Consider the following 13,698-nt stretch of genomic DNA (forward strand, 5'->3'; position numbering starts at 1 on the left):
CCTTGACTACTAACAATCGGTATCGGTCGAGCCCTAGTTTGTATGTTGCTATTTACTAAAACTACATGATAAGAGGCAGACCCAGGACTGGAGAGATTATGCCTGTCGGTTGGCCTGGGAGCATCTTGGGATCCCCCCCAGTGGAGATGGAGGAAGTAGTTAGGAAGAAGAGTGAACGGGGGGCCCTTGCTCAAACTTCTGCAGGGAAATTCCAACACTGTAAAAAATAAAATTTGGACTTTTTGTTTATAGATTTTAGTTAAGCTTTTGTTTGCAAAGAATATACCTTATATGGATAATGATCATATATTCACAACATAACTCTTGGAATGCCTGTTGTATTTGCTTGTAGATGTGAGTGACTGAGCAGTTGCGGGAGTTTCACTTGTTTAGCATATATAAGTTGGTGTGTGTGCGTGCACTTCGTAAGTGTGTGAGAGAGCTGCCTGGGTGTGATTATTTCCTGTCTCCTGGTTGAGAAAAGATGTTGGCATGACAACATGACACTTGGGATGGCTTTGGAGGGTCGACATGGAGGGGGAAAAAAGAAAACAGTGCTGCCTCTAACTCCCATAAATAGATGTCTGGAGTTTTTCATGCCTGCCTTTAGAAGGAACTTCTTGCTTGAAGTTTTTTGCAAACTTACTTCAGATCTGAACTTGCAAGTCAGCCTGTAATTATTTATGAAATAAAAGTAACATATAATAATAAGCAGGTACTGAATATGACATCATGGAATATTTGCTTCCTTCCTTAATCTCAATACTGAAGGAAAATAGATTTTGTTTTCTGTTTTTATTTATTTAAAGGAGTGATGTCTTAGTGAATATGAATGTGTGTATTTGTATGCAAGTATAATTTGTAAATTGTCTGTCTTTGTTTCTGAGTGCTTATGTCAGATCAGAAGTCAAAATGAGAAGTCGTTATCAGAAGACATTCAATATGGCTGGAATATTGATCCCGTCTATCTGTCATTTGCTCATATAATATTCATGAAGACGGCAGCATCATTTGTCCTTAACCACAGATACCAGCGCAGATACTCTTAAACACTGTGGAGCTATTTTGAGGTCTTCGCTGAATTACTGCTGCATTATTGTGTCTGAAAAAAACAAAACCTTTTCAGACTTTTAAAATGTAAGATTTGCAGCACATAAAGTGACTTCGCATTTGCATTTATTTCAGAGAGAATAGCAGCAGCAGTGCATTCTAACAAAACGATAAAAATGAAAAAGATCCTTAAAATTTTAGAATAAAATAATGAAATGAAAAGTAGTGTACGGTGCAAAAGAGAGGCAGAAAACCTCAGGGGATGTTAATACCTGAATTATTAATGAAGATAATTCAACTCCCTGTGACAAGAATATCCATCTCTGCACCACTCTGCTGACATTTACACATTCACAAGTACACAAGCACGCACTTGCAAACATTTGTTACTGCATATGCACAAAAACACTTTTGGCTTGCCTACTCGGCAGTAATCTCTTTAAAATGGGTCAAGGCAAAATGAAAATCTAGAAACTTCTCATTGCATGAAGGAGACAGATAAAGGGGAGCGACAGACAGGATACACGGGGGAGGGAGGAGAGATGTGGCTGGAGGACAGGAGGGGTTTTTGCCACAAGGAAATTTCCCATGAAAACTTGCAATTGCAAAGGAAGGTCACCATATATTTGAATTGGCTATGGTGTACTGTACATACCAGTATTTTTGTTCCTGTACATTGAGTATGTGAAAGAGATTATTTTGTTAGAGTGATTTATTTGTCATGTGCATGCAGTTGCAAGTGAAACAGTATTTGTCGATGGTATTCTTGTTCCCAGGCTCCCTCCAACATTACTCACTGAACAGAACAGAAAATCCCACAAGTAAAATACGAGGTGAGAAAAGGAGAACTGAAGTTGAAGACATAAATAGTGCAGAAACTGAACAATGATATGAGATGAAATGGAAAGCAGTCATAAATTACTTGAGTAGACTACTGTGTCGCGATGAACGCACAGGTAAAGCTCAAAACTATATACTGTGATGGTTTTGATGGCTTGTAATGTTTTTTCTCAAGGAACTTGTTTATGTATACAATCTATTTTGTAGAGAAACACTAAAAGATACACATTTATTTGTATTAATTATTCAATTTTATATGGTACTCTTTACTTGTGTAGTGTTGTTTTCTGCACTGACTTACTTTTTCTTCTCTGTTACCAAGACAACAGACTTATAAAACTAAAGTTTAGTTAGGCTCCATTATGCCACTGGCTTATATTCCTCCTGGGTCAAAAGGTCTAAGAGGATCCAGTGTAATATTATCCATCCGTCCATTATATGGCTAATAACTCAGTAACTTTCTAAAATTAAAAGTAGACTTTGTCTGGAAGGAGAGGGAGAGAACCGCAGCCAAACACTGCGAGAGATAGAGGGAAGGTGTGTGAGACTATAAGAGGAAACCGAGGCGGATGAGAGACGCTAACACCCACAGTGAAAAAGGCAAAACAAAAAACACAGATCGTGGTGAAGACGTTGTCCAATATAACACACATTTATATAATGCATATCATCTTCTTTTCTAATTGACATGTTTATCCAGTTAAATAAAAACATTTACAAGCTATTCATTGATGACAAGCTTTGTTAACACAGCTATTAGCATTTATGATGGCATCACACAAACACGCCTCAAAGCCAGTCAGTTTTTTTAGCGAGCACGCCCATTGGTGTTGTTTGTTTTCTCCCATTGAATTTATAATGACAGATATCTACTCTATTATCTATATACTTATATTATCTGTATTTTTTAATAAATTAAAAATTGAAATTATAACGTTACAAAAAGAACTGACAACCAAAAATGAAACTTCCGAATTTGGCAATATTGAACTTTATGACACAAACAGCTTCTACAGACTTTACTGAAGCAAAACCTGTCAGGCTTTTAAAGATCCAGACACACTCGGTGCGGGGCACATAGAGGAAAAAGAACGGAGTTGCTCTAGATTTCAAATGTGCAACTGTGCCTTTCATGCCGACCATGCTTTTTGAGATTTCCCGTCTCTTTGGTTTCCCTATAGATGGCTATTTTTTACCACTGCCTGTGAAGTGTCTTGTGTGTCAGATGATGCAGCTCTATCCTCCACATGCATCAGTCTGTCAGGCCTGACTTGTGGCTGAAGGAGAAGAGGTGCAACGATGGAGGAGAACACACGTAGGGTTTTTTTTTTATATCTAAGAACAGATACATAATTGAAATTTAAACAAAAGTAACATAGTTTCAAACTGGAATGTAATACTAAGCCAAAACAATGAAGCCATAATACAGTTGAAGTTGCACTTGTATAGTGCAAGTGTGTAAAATTTGCAGCAAATACGCAGCAAATTTGAAAATCCTTCATTCTTTTGGTGAACTCCACTTGACATGCACTGAATCTCTTACCCTCTTTGTGCAGTCTCGGATTGAAGACAATAGCACAACAGAATGATGAGAGCGCCACATTTCTTGAAGTGAGCTGTGTTGCATTGCCTTGGGGTTCACACTGCATCCATAAATAATCTGAATGATGATATTAACAGAGATTTAGCATATGTGAAATTTGTGATGCAAGATCAATTTGTGGCTTAAGCATCTTCTTTAAATGCGTTTCATTTGATTGTTTTCCTTCATGGTGGAGATATCACAGCCATCACGCAGCAGTCTGTGTGTGTCAGTCTGAGGATGCTTGATTTGTCAGCCGACTCCCACTGATAATAGCTTTAAGCATATGTAGTCTTACAAAGACAATTTTGAAACCCAGCTGCTACTGGATATGCAAAACATCACAGCCGCATTTCCCTTTTAATTAGATTTGTTTTTATTCTAAGAAATGGCATAGAGGTGCATTTGAAGAGAATGTTCAGAGAAGCATTACGTGATGGCGATAAACTGAAGTGCAACGTATGAATGTAAATTTGAATCATGATCTTTCAACTTTTGCTATATTTTCTGCTGAATAGAAATATAAAAGATACATTTATAATATGCATTTCATCTGGAACCACACAAATCCTTTATAAATGAACAATATAGTTTGCATAAATGCAGTGCTTTAAATGCAATGTTTTACTTTGCTGTGGTGTCGAATTCTTTAACAGTATATATTATAATTCATAAATAATAGTTCATAAATAGTGAAGCATTTTTAGAGGATATAAAAATACTTGGTATAATGCATTTTAATTTAAATGCCAGGCCGCATTACGCCTTACAAGTCTGACATTTATTTTCACAATTTACACACACATTCGTCAACATTTTAGAATTAATACGAAACGTCCAGTATTTAAGTTGTGCTGACCATTTTTAACTATAGTTGTGCCTAGTATTGTTTTCAGGGAGTTTTAATAAGCTAAGTTACACAAATTAAATGGTTTGTGAAAACAAACATCTGAATGTAACATGTGTAATACACTCTATATACAAGACTAGAAATGATCTTATTTAAATGGAATAAAGTACCTGTAACAAGAAGGAAGTAGTTATCCTACCCACGGCCGAATCCGTGATTAATTCAGCTGCTCATTTATCTGTTGACCGCTCAGAGCTCATAAATATCGGGGAAGGATGGGGATATTTTTCAGGAATGTGTGTGCATACATTTAGTTTTAGATTAGAGTTTTATGGAAACATTTGGCAAATGAGGTTCTTCAGGTTTAAATGGTCATGCAGCATTTTTTTCCCCTCCCTTAATCACACAGACAGAATACAACAATGAAAGAAGGAAAGCTGGAAGCAAAAGACAAATACAGTAAAAAGATATGATGAAGACTCGATCTGATAAAGAAATAATGTAATAAGGTCCCTGTCATTTTTTGATAGGTAGGGCACCTTCAGCCTTAGACAGGGTAAAAGAGACTAAATGTATGGCTTGCTCATAGCTGTGTGTTAACAATCTGCTAGGCTTTTAAAGCAGTAGAACATTTACACATCATGAGAGAACTTGGTTTGAAACTTTGAGAAAAGAAACTCTGTGAATAATAGATCATTTTTAGTCCCTTGCAATGTTGATAAGCTCATAGTTTAATGGTGTTTATTGCCACAGATCCAGAGTCTAATTAGTATGAGAAGTTAGTTTGCTAAGCAAAGTTAATTACACTGTGATTAGTTCAGAGCGCGTATGCTCTGCTAACACACACAAAGAGACTAATCTCCCTCTAAGTAATTAACTAATGGCATATTCAAAATTCCTAAAAATCCTAAATTTGAGAGTGGCACTTAAATATTAAGTATTTAATGATTAATGTAAACCTTATTCCTCTGTGTGGATACTGTATTTGTAAAGAGCAAGTACAATATGAGGAAAAACGAGCGTAATACTCATAATGAGGGAAGGGCAGGCAGCTTGAGGATGCTGATAATATTTATATATGTATTATTTTCTATCCATTCATTTTCTACTGATTTTCAGCTCTGCGGATCACAGGAGTTGTTGGAGGCTATCCCAGTTTGCTATGGGCAGAGGCAGGGTACTCCCTGAATATCACGCAGCAAACTTTTTAAAGCAGTGTCAGAATATTTCCAAGGAGCTGTGTAAACAGTGTGGGGGGGGGGGGGGGGGGGATGAACATAGCTGCCATTTGCAGGAAATATGGAGGATGATAAATGTCACGCACCAAGCACTTGATATCAGCTGCCGCTGTTGCCAGGCTTCTTTTCCTCTTTGGGCAAAGTCATCTCAAAGGCTTTCAAAGGCAACAGATGATTGACGGCTTTCAGAAAATGTGTCAGTAGACAGAGACCTTCTGTTTGCACAATTTGTCCCAAATCACCAAGCATTTGTTGACTCTAAAATGTTCCCCAAAAGCCACAGTAAGTGGTTGCACTGGTCTGTGTTGAGGGACAGAGACATGTGGAGCAGAATGATACTTTAATGCTCAGGTTATGCTCTCCCAGAGTTTATGCAGATGTCAGGGCTTAAAGAAAGACAATTTTCAAGAGCCTGTGTAAGAAATAGAGCTGTAAAGAGATACCGCTGGTTTTAATGAAATTCAACGTACTGGCAAGTGAAAAATAAATCACCTCCTCTGTCAATGTGGTGTTTCATTGTTCAAGAACATATTGGACATCAGTGGGACTTCACCTCCTTAAGGATATGAGGAGGTGAAGTCCCACTGATGTCCAATATGTTCTCTCCTCCTTGACGTTACTGAGGAAAGTTACCTAGGTTTTATGCAGCAATTGAACTATTCCGACCTCTGTTTTCCAGGCAAGATTCGACATTTAAAGTTAGAGGACATACGCCGAAAAAGACCAGTCCATGCTCAGGTTTAATGCTCGAGATCGCCCAATGCTCTGTAAGAAAACTCTCATTTCACACACACAGTAAAACATGAAACAATTCACATCCATTTATATTGTTCCTCACGTAAACCGTTTACCTCAATGTGAATGACGTCACTAATCCCATGGCCAATAGGCGGCGCTAGAGAAGCTCCCTGATGTCATATAAAAGCACAAATCTTAGCCTTGTCCCACCATGGCAAACAACCCTTTGAAAAATAAATTTGAATCCAGATCATGATCTAAATTACTAATCAAATCTGATAGGTTGCCCCTTGTCTTAGATTATAGTCTGATTCAGACCATATCAAAATCCGTTCATAACTGCCCCTAAAGTTTTTCCTGCTAAAAGAGGGGCAGTCAAACAAACCAGCACTGACAAAAACAGATTGCCCTTGTCAGACGCAATAAATAATTGACCATGCTCTGTTGTCCTCCCTCTCTGACATCTATAATGTTCACATTGTGACAGACTTCTGCACGTTTTGTCTCAGTTAAATGTGACAAAGCATATAAAAACTAATAATGTAGTAAGAGGTTAAAACACACACACACAGAGACACATACACACACAAGGCAGGAGTCACACATGAGATCAGCAGGCCACCACTAAACACTGCCAGGTTTCCAAACTTCTGAAATGTTCCTCTGACTACTTCCTTAAAAGGTATCTTTCAGACATAATGCTCAGGAAGGCATGTACACAAACAAACACACACACACACACACACACACACACACAGACTGCCTGGCTTGACAGAGCGCACACTACATTTATGCTCTGACAGCACAGTGCTTGGCCAAGATGAAAGAATTGACAGTTCAAGGTGACGGGTACCTCCAATCAATCCAGTGTGGCGCTGTGTGGTTTGAGCGCCGGTTACCGGATTTGGGAGCGTGTGTGCGTCTGTAAGCATGTACGTGTGCATGTCTACTGTTTTGTAGTGTTGGTCTCGGTAGGGGGTTGGTGACGGGTGTCCCTTCTTCTTAGCCATGCAATTTATCATTCCGCTGGTGGTAGAGACCTTTGCCTGAGTCCAAATGTCCATCGAACAAAATTCTCATTTTCTCCCCCCTCGCTTTTCTAAATAACAAAGCAATAAGTAAAGCAAGCAATGGTCCAATCATTTCAGATAGCTATAATGTCATTCTGCATCATCACACAATCCGCTGTCTATTTGTCTTCTCCCACTCCGTCGCTATCCGTTTGTGCACAATTCCAGCGTATCGTCGATTAAAGCCAAGGCGCACTGAGGAGTCACACAGATTTTAAGGTCTTTAGTTCTTTCTGGCATAAAAATAAAAAGGGTTTCAGGGCTCAGCAGAAGCCAGCTGTCAGATATAACCCATGCCTATCGATATAACGGCCCAGATATCATTATTTTAGTTATTTTCAATTAATTATGTGAGCGTGGTGAGACGGTACTTTAGATCTCATTTCAGGGGCCGAATTGATTTCCGAGCATAAAAGAGTTTATTTTGTATGCCCCGTGGCATGCACATGCACACACGCACACACACACACACACTCACACACACACCTGCGTGAACAAAATGTTGTGGAAAGTGATTTTCCCAATATTTACTGGGTATTGACCAGCTTAGCGCCAAGCCTTTCTTGGTAGTGAAATCTCCTTCTTGACAGTTTGTTCCACAGGATGATTTTCTTTCTCTGTTGAAATGTGCATTCCTTCACTCTCTCCTTGGTAACATCGGCTTTCTCTGCGGGGAGCCCCGTACCAACACCCCTCCTATTGCATTCATCAACTGCTGCTTTCCCAAATAGGATGGGAGGGGCGGGGGGGGCTTAAGTGAGAGGTGGAGGGGGGTGAACTTAATGGAACCATGAACCATGGTGAAAAGCATAAACATAAAGACAGCTGCTAAAATTGAGATTCAACTTCAATTGCAGTTTTATTTCCTTCTCATTTTTACCCTCTCTTCTATTTTTATCACTCCAGCCTTGCTGCATTCAACTGCCCGATCGCTCTACCTCTCTCTCTCTCTACCATTGACAGTGGTTAGGGTGATAAATAGGCGGTGTCCGATGTGCTTCCTCTCTCCTGTCGTTCGTTCTCTCCTTTTATCTCCTCTCTCCCCTTTCCCGGTCTCGACTCGCCACGCTCCCAGCCCAACAGCGTGTTCACCCCCTGTCAGCGAAAAGAGAATCACTGGAACAGCCAGGTCTTGTGGCACAAATGCACAAACACACTCTCACACACACACACACACACACACACACGCTCAGACGGACCCCTGAATGCATGTACATCACTTAGCCACTTAGGTTATACACTGAGTTTCACAGCCAGAGTGTATTAGTGCTCCAGAATCACACAGTCTGGATGAATTAATGTCAGCGGGCACAGCACCAAAGCTAGATACTTGAGTGTTGGTGTGTGTTTGGAAAGGAGGAAGAAAAAGAACGGAAGAGGAAGCTGTTTTATGAGAAAATGTTCAATACCTACCTCAGTGATGACGGATCGTAGCCCCGGAGTTAAAGCTGAATGTGGCTTAATTCTTTATACCCTCTAGTGATGTGTGTCCTCCCAGAAATCCATTATAAAAGTACATTTCTGTGTACCATACACAGCATATATTTAAGCCCATAACGTCTCTAAGTAGAACAGACCTCCTTCATCCATTTCTAATATCTCCCCACATGACTTCCTGTCTATATCTTACCTGTATTTCTCAAATGGTGGCAACACATCGGACACTTCAATCTTATAATAACAAAGCCTGCAGTGTTATTTTCTCTTGTTAAAAGGGTCTCAGTGTCGTGCACTCCTCCTGACCCCTTGCAAGGTAAGTGAGTGTTTCACTGTAGCTTTATTGTGGAACAATTGGTGTAAGCATCCCCTCAATGCCGCCATGCATCACCTGTTGTATAATTTAAGAGGCTGAGTGCCTGCTAATGATCCTCTGCTTGACCCTGGGCCTGTATTTGCATTGGGTTTTTTTTTTTTTTGCTTAACATATGGCTAATAGCTAGCCCGAAGGTACACCACCCTTACTGTGGATCAAACACCAATTTTATTTTAAGCCAAGGGCAAGCTTACCAAATCATTTAGAACATGAGAAAAAAGCTGCATGTCTGCACACAAACGCGGCCAGTCATTCGCTGCATTGTGTGCTGCAACAGTCATGCACACACACACACACACACACTGTATAACTGAACTTATGTGGCCGGGGGGGTACGTTGAATAGGAACAGTGATAGATGCTATTTATTTAGCTGATGAGGGTGAACCTGTTAGCAGAGGGTCTGTGAAGGAGAGGTATTAATGCCCCCAGAGAACCGCCTTTCTCCCAGGAAGGCTGTTTTAAAGAGGTCATAGAGGGTGAAGAGAAAAAAGACGACATGCTACCAAAGAAAACTGAGCCTAAATAGAGCACGCCAGCAAAGAGACCCACCGCATACTTCCCAATGTTTTTCTGGATATGTTTTTAAATTGGGTTGTAAAAATGTGTGTCTCGAGTTTTATAGGAGAATCCAATCTGCAACAAGAACGCGATGAGCAACGGAGCAAATGATAAAAACAAATTCATCAATTTAGTGGCCAGACGTTTTCTGATCACAGAGAGCAAGCGAGCAATAAAAACTGTTAGACCAGTTTTTACGTTTGACTTGAATTTCTCATTTACGTGTTTAACATTTGCATGCACGCACTGTGTGTTTATAAATGTACGCTTTTGCAGCAGCAACAGCATCTCCATGTGTGCGTCACCTTGCAGACGCACACAGTAAAAGCCCACTTGGTTCCATTTAACAACACAGAAATATCTACCACGGCATGTATGTGTGCAGAAATAAACAAAGTTATAGCCTCATATCGGTGCTGTGTCTATGCTTCTCTGACTCGTGTTGTTGGAAAGGCAACAGACACAAAGGGCTGGGTGAGCCCAAAAGCCAAGCCAATGTTTTCGAGTGTCATTTGGCAGGTGAAATAAAGAGGATGCTGGGAGAAGGGCAGCAAAATCACCTCAAATTGAAAAAACTATACAGGAAATAATTTACTTGGACTGAATGTCTCTAGGCACTCAACATTTAGAATGGGTTATGCAACTTTAATTGAAAGGGAAAGAGAGCCGGAGAAAGAGAGAGAAAAGCTGTTACAAACAAGAGCATGATTTATGAAATTCATCCCTCTGTTCGTCAGAGCGAGCTCATTACGTATGCGAAGGCGCGAGGGTGTGAGAAGACGGATGAGTCCTCCCAGTGGCGGAGGAAGAGGAATGGCAGAGTTAAACTCCGCTGGTAATCAACTGGTGAAATTAAACATCAGAAAACAGAAATGATTGTGTGCGGCAAAGCGATTTGTCTGCAATTAGCGACCGGTCGCATAACTCACACACAGACGCACACACACACACACACTTGAGTCCAGTGGAGCAAGACATGTTTCAGGATGTGTATTTGTGTGTGAATTCTGAAATATTGCACAGAATAACCATAAAAAAGCACAAGTTAACAAACTTGAGAGGCAGCAACAGGACCTGGGGCAATTGGTGAATAGCTACTTCATTTGCCAGCGGCTCTTATTGAAGGCTTTCTGAAAGGTAGCTGTTTGTATTTATAGCCTTTGTTTTTTTATGCGGGCTTAATTGAAGTGAGGAAAATGCCAAGGAAGAGAGAAGGGAGCACAACATAATTTGTTAATATGGTATTTATAGGTTGTTTTAGTCTAACAGGGAACTTTGCTGTCATTTCAAAGCTATGTTCATGACCTTTACAGTGTTTCGTTGCAAGAACAAGACATCAGTTGTTTGTGTAAACCTTTACCGGGTATACACAGCGCACCCAATGTAACAGCAATATTTCAGTCTCGTTTTCTGTCATGAAAAAAACAAAAACTGAGCCTCAGCGCTTCTCTGAATGGTGCCAGTGTAACTCGTGAGTCCATTGTGGCGTAGCCGACCTCATCATGTTTAAATCATTTGCAACAACAGGGAAGTGTTTGGTGGATTTTCCAGTGCAAATGATTTTTTAGTGCCTTAAAGTGTGTCTTTCACGTACTCCTCTTTTTCCTCTGGCGTGTCCCCGCTCGCTCCACTTCGTCTCCTACAGTGAATGAATCAATCACTTTCACTCATAGATCACTGATTGCACTAAATGTAACATTACAGAGCAATCAGGAAGAGAGCACGCACGGGCCCAGTGGTTGCACAGTGAAATTAATCCGTGCCAGTGTTTGGTTCAAGAAGCGCCGTAGTGACCGTTCAGGTGAATGGCTGGCGAGCTCACTGCAAATATAACATCTAAAAACAGACTAGTACAAAGTATTTAGCTGTTAATACTCGAGGCTATTTTCAAGATACATCATATCTTATTCAATGAAGAATTTCACACTCTGGGAAAATCGGAGGTTAAGCTAGAAAGCATGCTAATACCTTGTCTGTACGTGGACTCATTGATTTAGCAGCAAGTTGAACAATAAAATCAAACATTCAAAGGATGCATTTTGTCATTCCTCATGTAACTAATAGTTTACTCTTGAACAGGGGAATAAAGCTCAATTAGGGGCGGTCCGGTGGCGTAGTGGCCGTCGCTGTTGACTCACAGCAAGAACATTTCATGTTCCATTCCTATCTGTGTGGAGTTCGTATGTTCTGCCCGTGTCTGTGGGGGTTTTCTCCGGTTTCCTCCCACCTCCAAAAATATGCCATTTAGGTGAATTGATCAGTCCAAATTGTCCGTCGGTGAGAGTGTGTGCATGAGTGCTCGTCCATCTGTGTGTGGCCCAGCGATGCGCTGGCGACATGTCTGGGAGCCAGCTGGGATATGCTCCAACAACACCCGTCACCTGCAAGACGGATTAAGTGGCTGCATGTAGATAAGATGATTGAGGTCGTCTTTTCTAAATGAAGAGATGGATGGATGGAAAAAGCTAATTTGAAGAAGATGAAGAGCTTTCTTCATTGCTGACTTCATTCCTCAAAGGTCAGCACTATCCAAAAAACCTGCATGAATTCAAAGTTCATTTTAAAGTTGCAGATTTGAAGAATAGCCAACAATATAAGCCGGATCACAACCTGCCAAATGATTAAAGCGCCACCAATTGGCCTGTACAAACATAACATGACCCAGGTGAAATAGATTTGAACTTGACCCTACTTTTGAAACATGCAAAAGAAATTGAATCTGATTCCCGTGGCTTGATGGGGTCAGTAAGTCCATACATGCTTCAGGGACATGTTCAAAAATCCACATTCCCATCCGATGTCTGTTTGAGAACAATTTCCTCCATTCTCAATCTCCGTTTTCCCCCTGCAGCCTTCAATCTATATTTTCCTCTTTACCTCTGACCTTTTCATTTTTGAGTTCCTCCATACCAATCTATCCTCTTCCAGCTTGTTGTCCACACTCTTGCTCTCTTTTCTTCCATACTACTGACCTTTCAGTTTCATTCTTCCTTCCTTTCTTCTCTACCTCTCCTCTCTTCCTGGGCTGGGCTGTAATTCAGCTTTTTTCAGGGCCAGTTAGGCATCCAGTGGAGTTAATCTGTCTTTTCAGGTCATAAATCACTGCCTGGCACCTCTCTCTCTCGCTCTCTCTCTCGCTCTCTCTCCTCCTTGCTCTTACCTGCTGTGTGGATGTAGAACATACGTTGCAGTGATTGTATCTGACAGTTGATGCTGGTGTTCTTTGCGTGCGTGTTTGTGTGGGGATGTGTGTGTTATCACCACTTCAACAACTAACAGATAGGGAGTGAAAGCACATACTCTGAAAGTGCCATGGTCAATGAGAAAAGATGGCCCAAATGTCAAGACCAATTATCTTTGCTCCTATCTGTCTGTCTGTCTGTGGAATCTATTCAATAAAATAAAATGAGTTGCATACATTCTCTTTACGACCCGGCTCTGGACAAGCACTGGAAGGTGGCTGCATGGATGTATGGATGGAGGAGTTTAATTGAACCCAGCTTTGCGTGTCTGTGTGTGTCCGTGTGCATTCTGACATATCACGGACCAGGCGTGTGCATGGGAAACTGTTGGCCTCTATACCACAGACAAAACCGCATCAAGAATTAGAATGTCGAATTGGTGGGGGAAGGAAAAACGGAAGAAAGAAGAGGAAGGAGAAAAAAACAGCTTAGCATAGCAGGAGGGAGGAGAAATAAATGAGGGAGAATGCGGGAGGAGAGCAAATTTGAAAAGGAGGGCGAGAGTGGGAGAGTGACTGAATGAATGACTTGCGGGTCTATTGTGCCTGGATCCTGAATAGTGTTGGTAAGCTACCGGTATGTAGTAACTGATGATCTGCAGCTCGGAGGCCGTATCAGCTGAAGTGGGCAAACAATGGCCGCTCATAAGCAGCGGCTGGAAAGATGAACGTAGAGCTGCACGACTCTGGCTACTCTCTACGTTGAAGTGCTTTGG

The sequence above is a fragment of the Brachionichthys hirsutus genome, unplaced genomic scaffold (genome assembly GCF_040956055.1).
Source record: "Brachionichthys hirsutus isolate HB-005 unplaced genomic scaffold, CSIRO-AGI_Bhir_v1 contig_247, whole genome shotgun sequence".
NCBI classification, from domain to species: Eukaryota; Metazoa; Chordata; class Actinopteri; order Lophiiformes; family Brachionichthyidae; genus Brachionichthys; species Brachionichthys hirsutus.